The sequence below is a fragment of the Pyrus communis genome, chromosome 16 (genome assembly GCF_963583255.1).
Source record: "Pyrus communis chromosome 16, drPyrComm1.1, whole genome shotgun sequence".
Taxonomy (NCBI): domain Eukaryota; kingdom Viridiplantae; phylum Streptophyta; class Magnoliopsida; order Rosales; family Rosaceae; genus Pyrus; species Pyrus communis.
Window position 1 is genome coordinate 9,206,168 of NC_084818.1, and position 10,158 is coordinate 9,216,325.

Below are 10,158 nucleotides of genomic sequence, written 5' to 3' on the forward strand. Positions count from 1 at the left end.
AACACAAAAATTTGATGAGTAACTGTTGATCTTAAAAATTATTAAGCTTGCATGGTGTACATGCCAAGAAACTAATGAGCTAATTATACTCTTTTGGTGAGGCGTGCCAACTCGCAACCTAGGCCCATCATTTAATCTGATCCCACAAATGAAGGTGTAAAGATCATAACTCTAATATCCGAGGATGTCAAGCTATTTTGTTCATTTCATTCTTGTTGGATCTTCAAGTGGCAAGCTCGTCAGTGAGGAGAATAAATGTGGTGGTGGTGTCGATTGCGCTACTGACTTTTGTATTCAAGTGATCATGGTCGATGAAGGAACACATCTCGGCCTTGGGTTCTAGAACTTGAAGACAAGGTATATAGTCATTGCAAGGTCCTGGATCTTCTGCACTAGGTTCAACTGCCTCAACTATATTTTTGAAAATATAGGTGCGCCGAATTGTGATCAAATTGTAAGGACACACATACTCAAAAGAGATAAGTGTCTTGACTGTAGATGTTGTTTGGTTGTTAGAATACCAAACTCTGAAATACACTTAGGAATAACCAATCATAAACAAGCTCGACTTTCAACATACCAAACACTATGTAACCTGGCAACACCACATTTCCCGAAAAGCTAATGAGATGACCTCTTCGAACAAGAAATCCAAAGATTCCGTACTGATAGAGATTTGGATAAATTACCAGCCTAACTTGAAGTAGTATTATCTCTCCATTCTTTTTTCTTTTTTTTTATGCATTTATTTCATCTTGGTTTAAATAAGTAGCTATATTTCTATATGTGCCTTTGACGAAAGTGGTTTTTACAAATTCAATTTCAATTAATTACCACCCTTTGGCAAATAATAATAATAACAGTAGTCACCCAAGTTCAAAATGAGGACCTTTTTCTTTTGAGAACTTTAACTAAAAGCTCACAGTACTGTCACTTTAACGAAAAACCACATTTTTACACTAAAAAGTTAATCTTAGTACTATTTACTTTACCATTTCGTTAAAACTCAAAGTTTTCAAGCTCTTTTCGTTAATTTTCCTTTTTCTTTAGCAATGATGTTCTGTTTCAATATAATGTTAAGGTTTAGGGTTACTTTTCTTTCTTATCCAAGAAAAATGAGTTATATTTTTAATAACATATATGTGGTATTTGGTTTTTCAATAATTTTTTTTTGGTTCATTCATTGTTTATAACATTATATATAAAAATTAGAGAGAGAAAAATATGACAATTCTTATGAAGCCCCAAGGGACAATAAATTAGAAAATTATCCGATAACTATAAGTTTTATACAAAAATACATTTCATACCTTAGTTGATTTTTGCTTGTGAGATATTTGTGTACCCTTATCTAAATACAAACTAATATTATGGCTTAGATGTGAAATCTATTTTTTCTTCACTTATAAGTGAGAGATCTTAGGTTTGAGTCTTTTAAATGACAAGTTAGATACCAAATTATGGCCAACCCATCTTGTTGCTTAGCATAATCCCTCACATCCTGCTATCATTTTATCAAAGAACAGTTAGATTGGCATGCACAAATATGAACACTAAAGCAATTGATTTTTTTTTTTCTGACTTGGAGTTATACTAGGGCACTAATTTTGGTATTGCCCCGGGCCTCAAAAATCTCAAGACCGGCTCTGGTGGTTCTCTTAGTAAGAAGGCTTGGGATTGCATAAGGAGAATTTGTTTTTTCTGTGTTCTAAATTCCATGCATATGGATGTATATATAATTGATTTATGCCTGTTCGCAACAAGTATGAATATGAAATGTGCCTTTTAGGAGGCATCTTCTCAGAGTTATGCTTTGCTCTTTGGCGTTCTTTCATCGCTTCAGACTTCATCTGAAAAGATGAATCTGTTGATATAAAAATTAATTAATTAATTAAATCTAAAATTAATTAAAGATAATTAATTAAGGACTTTAATTATTAGAGCCTCAAAGCCCAAAACTCATCCTTTGATAATCAATTATATAGCCCAAAACCTTAAGCCCAATTTTACCCTCTAAGGTCCATCACTTTAATTATTTTCTAATAGTGATAAAACCTTATAAAGTGAGATAACTTTTTGGTAGTGACCAATATAGGACAATGTTGAGTGATATTTCTACTCAAAAAATTCCAACATAGAAAAAGTAAAAAAGATGCGTTGTTATCATTTGTCATTTTTAGTCATTGCGAGATAAAAAGGAGTCATTTGGTGTCTTGTTCTCATCCTGTGGAGTTATAAAGCAATTTAATAAATTTGTGTGAAGTTTATGTTGTGTCTGAAAATACTATCCTATTTTTGAATATGCAACATATATTTAGTTCATACATAAGTGTATTTTTGAAATTTAAGTCGCTTGTCATAAGCCACTCTTATTCTTTGGTATAAAAAAATTAGATTAATCTGGATAGTATATAAAGTTTGTACGTTGAAGGTAAGGTGAATAATTTTTCAGTTTCAAAGGATCATAAGCATTTAGATTTAAAGGAAACTTATCTCTTCCAAAATTACCATATAGTAAAAATGAAATATTTAATATAGTGGGTTATTTAGTATAATCCAACATGTCACCAAAACAGTCTTAATGTGCACCAACTTACATTGCAGGCAAAATCCAATAAGGGAACTGTTATTAGCATTCCAAAAATCTCATTGTACACTCCTCACAAGTGTATTTTTCTTTCTAATTATAGAAAGTTTGGAGTGCCAAATGAGAATTTTGGAATGCTAATAACAATTCCTTAAAATAAAAGGGGATAATATAAAAATCAAATGAAAAAACTGAAAATCTTATTATTAAAAAAAGTAATTTGAGTGGTGATGGTGAACATTCTATCACATATGCAAAGGAAGATACTTTACTCTGTTAGAACTTGCCCCTTATAAAGCATGATGGAGATGTTTGGGATAATTTTCTCCCTTCTTCCCTAGTAGTGCAAAGGGAGGTTATCACACTCTCGTATTTTTGGTCAGAATTAAATAAATCAAACAAAAATAATGAACAATTTAGTATAGATGTGTGAGAAACACGTGTTTATTTTCTAAAATTTTACAAGAACGGATTTTCTAAGTGTGTACTGTGTAAAAGAAAGATAGTCTGAAAGGATAATACTAGGGAGACCAAATTTTTTAAACCAAATTTGCATACCAAAATGATGTGGTTGTAAATGATTGGATTATTACTTAAGTATAGATTAACGTGTTTATTTCATTAGTGACACATACTTTGGTTTACAATTTAGTTTAAAAAATTTGGTCTCCCTACATTACCTAATTTGGGACATATGGCCCCTTGGAGGAAGATCATACGATGAAGGCTTTTCTTTGCACAACAGTGGTCCAACCTGGACCCCCCTACCCATCAAACACCACAAAATGCCTATCCTTCACACTATCCAAATGAAAGAGTAATGAATGGTTGTCCATCTCCAAAACTTTGAGAGAGCAGAATCTCCACTTTCCAAAACTCATCCTTTGATAATCAATTGTATATTAAATATATATTAATTAGCATACCCCAAAACCTTAAGCCCAATTTTACCCTCTAAGGTCCATCACTTTAATTATTTTCTAATAGTGATAAAACCTTATAAAGTGAGATAACTTTTTGGTAGTGACCAATATGGGACAATGTTTAGTGATATTTCTACTCAAAAAATTCCAACATAGAAAAAGTAAAACGGATGCGTTGTTATCATTTGTCATTTTTAGTCATTGCGAGATAAAAAGGAGTCGTTTGGTGTCTTGTTCTCATCCTGTGGAGTTATAAAGCAATTTAATAAATTTGTGTGAAGTTTGTGTTGTGTCTGAAAATACTATCCTATTTTTAAATATGCAACATATATTTAGTTCATACATAAGTGTATTTTTGAAATTTAAGTCGCTTGTCATAAGCCACTCTTATTCTTTGGTATAAAAAAATTAGATTAATCTGGATAGTATATAAAGTTTGTACGTTGAAGGTAAGGTGAATAATTTTTCAGTTTCAAAGGATCATAAGCATTTAGATTTAAAGGAAACTTATCTCTTCCTAAATTACCATATGGTAAAAATGAAATATTTAATATAGTGGGTTATTTAGTATAATCCAACATGTCACCAAAACAGTCTTAATGTGCACCAACTTACATTGCAGGCAAAATCCAATAAGGGAACTGTTATTAGCATTCCAAAAATCTCATTGTACACTCCTCACAAGTGTATTTTTCTTTCTAATTATAGAAAGTTTGGAGTGCCAAATGAGAATTTTGGAGTGCTAATAACAATTCCTTAAAATAAAAGGGGATAATATAAAAATCAGATGAAAAAACTGAAAATCTTATTATTAAAAAAAGTAATTTGAGTGGTGATGGTGAACATTCTATCACATATGCAAAGGAAGATACTTTACTCTGTTAGAACTTGCCCCTTATAAAGCATGATGGAGATGTTTGGGATAATTTACTCCCTTCTTCCCTAGTAGTGCAAAGGGAGGTTATCACACTCTCGTATTTTTGGTCAGAATTAAATAAATCAAACAAAAATAATGAACAATTTAGTATAGATGTGTGAGAAACACGTGTTTATTTTCTAAAATTTTACAAGAACGGATTTTCTAAGTGTGTACTGTGTAAAAGAAAGATAGTCTGAAAGGATAATACTAGGGAGACCAAATTTTTTAAACCAAATTTGCATACCAAAATGATGTGGTTGTAAATGATTGGATTATTACTTAAGTATAGATTAACGTGTTTATTTCATTAGTGACACATAATTTGGTTTACAATTTAGTTTAAAAAATTTGGTCTCCCTACATTACCTAATTTGGGACATATGGCCCCTTGGAGGAAGATCATACGATGAAGGCTTTTCTTTGCACAACAGTGGTCCAACCTGGACCCCCCTACCCATCAAACACCACAAAATGCCTATCCTTCACACTATCCAAATGAAAGAGTAATGAATGGTTGTCCATCTCCAAAACTTTGAGAGAGCAGAATCTCCACTTTCCAAAACTCATCCTTTGATAATCAATTATATATTAAATATATATTAATTAGCATACCCCAAAACCTTAAGCCCAATTTTACCCTCTAAGGTCCATCACTTTAATTATTTTCTAATAGTGATAAAACCTTATAAAGTGAGATAACTTTTTGGTAGTGACCAATATGGGACAATGTTTAGTGATATTTCTACTCAAAAAATTCCAACATAGAAAAAGTAAAACGGATGCGTTGTTATCATTTGTCATTTTTAGTCATTGCGAGATAAAAAGGAGTCGTTTGGTGTCTTGTTCTCATCCTGTGGAGTTATAAAGCAATTTAATAAATTTGTGTGAAGTTTGTGTTGTGTCTGAAAATACTATCCTATTTTTGAATATGCAACATATATTTAGTTCATACATAAGTGTATTTTTGAAATTTAAGTCACTTGTCATAAGCCACTCTTATTGTTTGGTATAAAAAAAAATTAGATTAATCTGGATAGTATATAAAGTTTGTACGTTGAAGGTAAGGTGAATAATTTTTCAGTTTCAAAGGATCATAAGCATTTAGATTTACAGGAAACTTATCTCTTCCTAAATTACCATATGGTAAAAATGAAATATTTAATATAGTGGGTTATTTAGTATAATCCAACATGTCACCAAAACAGTCTTAATGTGCACCAACTTACATTGCAGGCAAAATCCAATAAGGGAACTATTATTAGCATTCCAAAAATCTCATTGTACACTCCTCACAAGTGTATTTTTCTTTCTAATTATAGAAAGTTTGGAGTGCCAAATGAGAATTTTGGAGTGCTAATAACAATTCCTTAAAATAAAAGGGGATAATATAAAAATCAGATGAAAAAACTGAAAATCTTATTATTATAAAAAGTAATTTGAGTGGTGATGGTGAACATTCTATCACATATGCAAAGGAAGATACTTTACTCTGTTAGAACTTGCCCCTTATAAAGCATGATGGAGATGTTTGGGATAATTTACTCCCTTCTTCCCTAGTAGTGCAAAGGGAGGTTATCACACTCTCGTATTTTTGGTCAGAATTAAATAAATCAAACAAAAATAATGAACAATTTAGTATAGATGTGTGAGAAACACGTGTTTATTTTCTAAAATTTTACAAGAACGGATTTTCTAAGTGTGTACTGTGTAAAAGAAAGATAGTCTGAAAGGATAATACTAGGGAGATCAAATTTTTTAAACCAAATTTGCATACCAAAATGATGTGGTTGTAAATGATTGGATTATTACTTAAGTATAGATTAACGTGTTTATTTCATTAGTGATACATACTTTGGTTTACAATTTAGTTTAAAAAATTTGGTCTCCCTACATTACCTAATTTGGGACATATGGCCCCTTGGAGGAAGATCATACGATGAAAGCTTTTCTTTGCACAACAGTGGTCCAACCTGGACCCCCCCTGCCCATCAAACACCACAAAATGCCTATCCTTCACACTATCCAAATGAAAGAGTAATGAATGGTTGTCCATCTCCAAAACTTTGAGAGAGCAGAATCTCCACTTTCCAAAACTCATCCTTTGATAATCAATTCTATATTAAATATATATTAATTAGCATACCCCAAAACCTTAAGCCCAATTTTACCCTCTAAGGTCCATCACTTTAATTATTTTCTAATAGTGATAAAACCTTATAAAGTGAGATAACTTTTTGGTAGTGACCAATATGGGACAATGTTTAGTGATATTTCTACTCAAAAAATTCCAACATAGAAAAAGTAAAACAGATGCGTTGTTATCATTTGTCATTTTTAGTCATTGCGAGATAAAAAGGAGTCGTTTGGTGTCTTGTTCTCATCCTGTGGAGTTATAAAGCAATTTAATAAATTTGTGTGAAGTTTGTGTTGTGTCTGAAAATACTATCCTATTTTTGAATATGCAACATATATTTAGTTCATACATAAGTGTATTTTTGAAATTTAAGTCGCTTGTCATAAGCCACTCTTATTGTTTGGTATAAAAAAATTAGATTAATCTGGATAGTATATAAAGTTTGTACGTTGAAGGTAAGGTGAATAATTTTTCAGTTTCAAAGGATCATAAGCATTTAGATTTACAGGAAACTTATCTCTTCCTAAATTACCATATGGTAAAAATGAAATATTTAATATAGTGGGTTATTTAGTATAATCCAACATGTCACCAAAACAGTCTTAATGTGCACCAACTTACATTGCAGGCAAAATCCAATAAGGGAACTGTTATTAGCATTCCAAAAATCTCATTGTACACTCCTCACAAGTGTATTTTTCTTTCTAATTATAGAAAGTTTGGAGTGCCAAATGAGAATTTTGGAGTGCTAATAACAATTCCTTAAAATAAAAGGGATAATATAAAAATCAGATGAAAAAACTGAAAATCTTATTATTAAAAAAAGTAATTTGAGTGGTGATGGTGAACATTCTATCACATATGCAAAGGAAGATACTTTACTCTGTTAGAACTTGCCCCTTATCACTACTACAAATTTTAACATACATGACGTAATTTATGGGTCATGTTAAAAGTTTAATGACGCAAGAATTTAGTGTTATCTTTGTGGGTGTCATTAAAGATACTTTTTATGACGTTGAAAAAGTGTCATGTATTACTTCTAAGGACGCCTAACAAGCGTCATTGAATTAAGAACTTGTGTCATCTATAACCATTTAAGACGCGGATTAAGTGTCATAGACAGAGAAATGAGCATCATGGTATACTAAACATGACATACGCACAGTGTCATGTGTAGCTTCTACAGACACCTAACAAGTGTCATTGATTTAAAAAAGTATGTCATCTATTTCAATTTGAGATGCGGATAATGTGTCATAAACAGAGGAATGAGTGTCATGATCAACTAACAAGTATGATTGATTTAAAAAAATATCATCTATTTCTATATAGCATCATGTCCTATAGCACTGAAACCATTTGCAATGTCATTGAATATTAGCAATGACACACAAAGCGTGTCATAAACCATTCAATACATGTCCTGAAATATGTTTAATGACATATATAATGTATTTTTAATTTGAAAGCACGACCTACATAATTCATCCAGAAAGCAAGATATTGACCTCAATTGAAACAATATTGCTTCATAAATTTGAAATTTATCCACCACCGAAGTATTACAAAAGACAATATAATGTATAGAGCTTTCCTACTAATAAAACTGTAAGTTCACTTAATTTAAAATCTGGTTCTTCTCAAAATCTGGTTGAGCATAAGATCACCAACAACAAATATCCTCCTCCCTTGACGCAGGAGAGACTCCCACCTTTTCTACACAAAAATTATCAACATTAATTAAAAAAATCAGTAAGAATAACAATTCTTACTTTCACATGCTAAAACCAAAAAATAAACTGCAAAGGGTCATCTGATTATCTCTAGAATCTTGGAAAATTTGAACTTAAAATCATTATTTCCGTATCCTGCACAGATGAATCAAGTCAAACAAAAAGATCAACAAAAGTGCACTGTAGTTTTGAGATCACATGGAAGAAAATAAACGAAATCAATAAATTCTCTCCAACCATTCTAGTATAAAATCAAAGGTTGATTTAAAGAAACCGTGCAATAAAAATAAAAAAAAAGGCATCCATTAATATGTGATAATCTAGAAAAAAGGACAGATGTACATACAAGTAACAAAAGCATCCAGTAATCATACTGTTTCATAAAAAAATAGCACAAAAAATTAAAGGCAAGAAGAGAGAATCTCACTTGCATAGGATTTGCATGAATGGAGGATTGACTGGTAGCAGGGGCAAAGGCACTTGATTTGGATGAGGCCTCGGACTCTTTATTTGTCTGACTACTTAACGCGGAAATCTCTGGGACTAATGAGCCTTTCTTTACACGTTTTGCACCAGCAATTGTTGAAACCTACAATTTACATAATTAAACTGCCCTCCAATGCCAACCTCAGTAAATTATCAATTAGAAAAACAAAACCAATATAAGTTCACAGCAAAATCAAATGTGAATCGACATTACTACCGAATTGGCTCCAAATCCATCCAAACCTACTCAAACAACAAAATAGCCAATTCAAACTAGATAATAGATTGAACATGAAAACCACAAATAGCACCAAACCCAGATAAACTCACACTAAATCATACAAAATCCATATCACATAGATCTCAAATCATCAATTAACTTATGTAAATGAAAATAAGGGATTTACCTAAACATTGACGATGGCCGGTGATGGCTGACGAAGGCGTGGAGCCGTGAGGGGCGACGACGCATGGTGTTCAGAAGGTTGGATAGTGGTGGCACGGGAGGGACTTTTGCTGGCTTGCAGCCTTTTTGTTGAATATCATCCTCTCCAATGGCAGAACAAAGTCCTGATGGGGAACGAAGTCCCACTCAACCGTTTATGTTATATTTTTCTTTACGAGCATATTAAAGAAAAAGGATGAGATTTAGGCTGAACAGGTTAACTATTCAAACGTGCAATTGTAGTGGGTGTGAAACTGATCTCTTTTTGATAATTGTCTCTTGGTTTTCTTATCTGTTTATTTTAATTTATTTATATTTTTTAAGTTGCGTCATAATTTTATTTTAGTGACGCTTTTAATAAAAGAATGTCATTAAAAAAATTTCTAAGTGTCATGAAAGCCGTATTTTGTAGTAGTGTATAAAGCATGATGGAGATGTTTGGGATAATTTACTCCCTTTTTCCCTAGTAGTGCAAAGGGAGGTTATCACACTCTCGTATTTTTGGTCAGAATTAAATAAATCAAACAAAAATAATGAACAATTTAGTATAGATGTGTGAGAAACACGTGTTTATTTTCTAAAATTTTACAAGAACGGATTTTCTAAGTGTGTACTGTGTAAAAGAAAGATAGTCTGAAAGGATAATACTAGGGAGACCAAAGTTTTTAAACCAAATTTGCAAACCAAAATGATGTGGTTGTAAATGATTGGATTATTACTTAAGTATAGATTAACGTGTTTATTTCATTAGTGACACATAATTTGGTTTACAATTTAGTTTAAAAAATTTGGTCTCCCTACATTACCTAATTTGGGACATATGGCCCCTTGGAGGAAGATCATACGATGAAGGCTTTTCTTTGCACAACAGTGGTCCAACCTAGACCCCCCTACCCATCAAACACCACAAAATGCCTATCCTTCACAC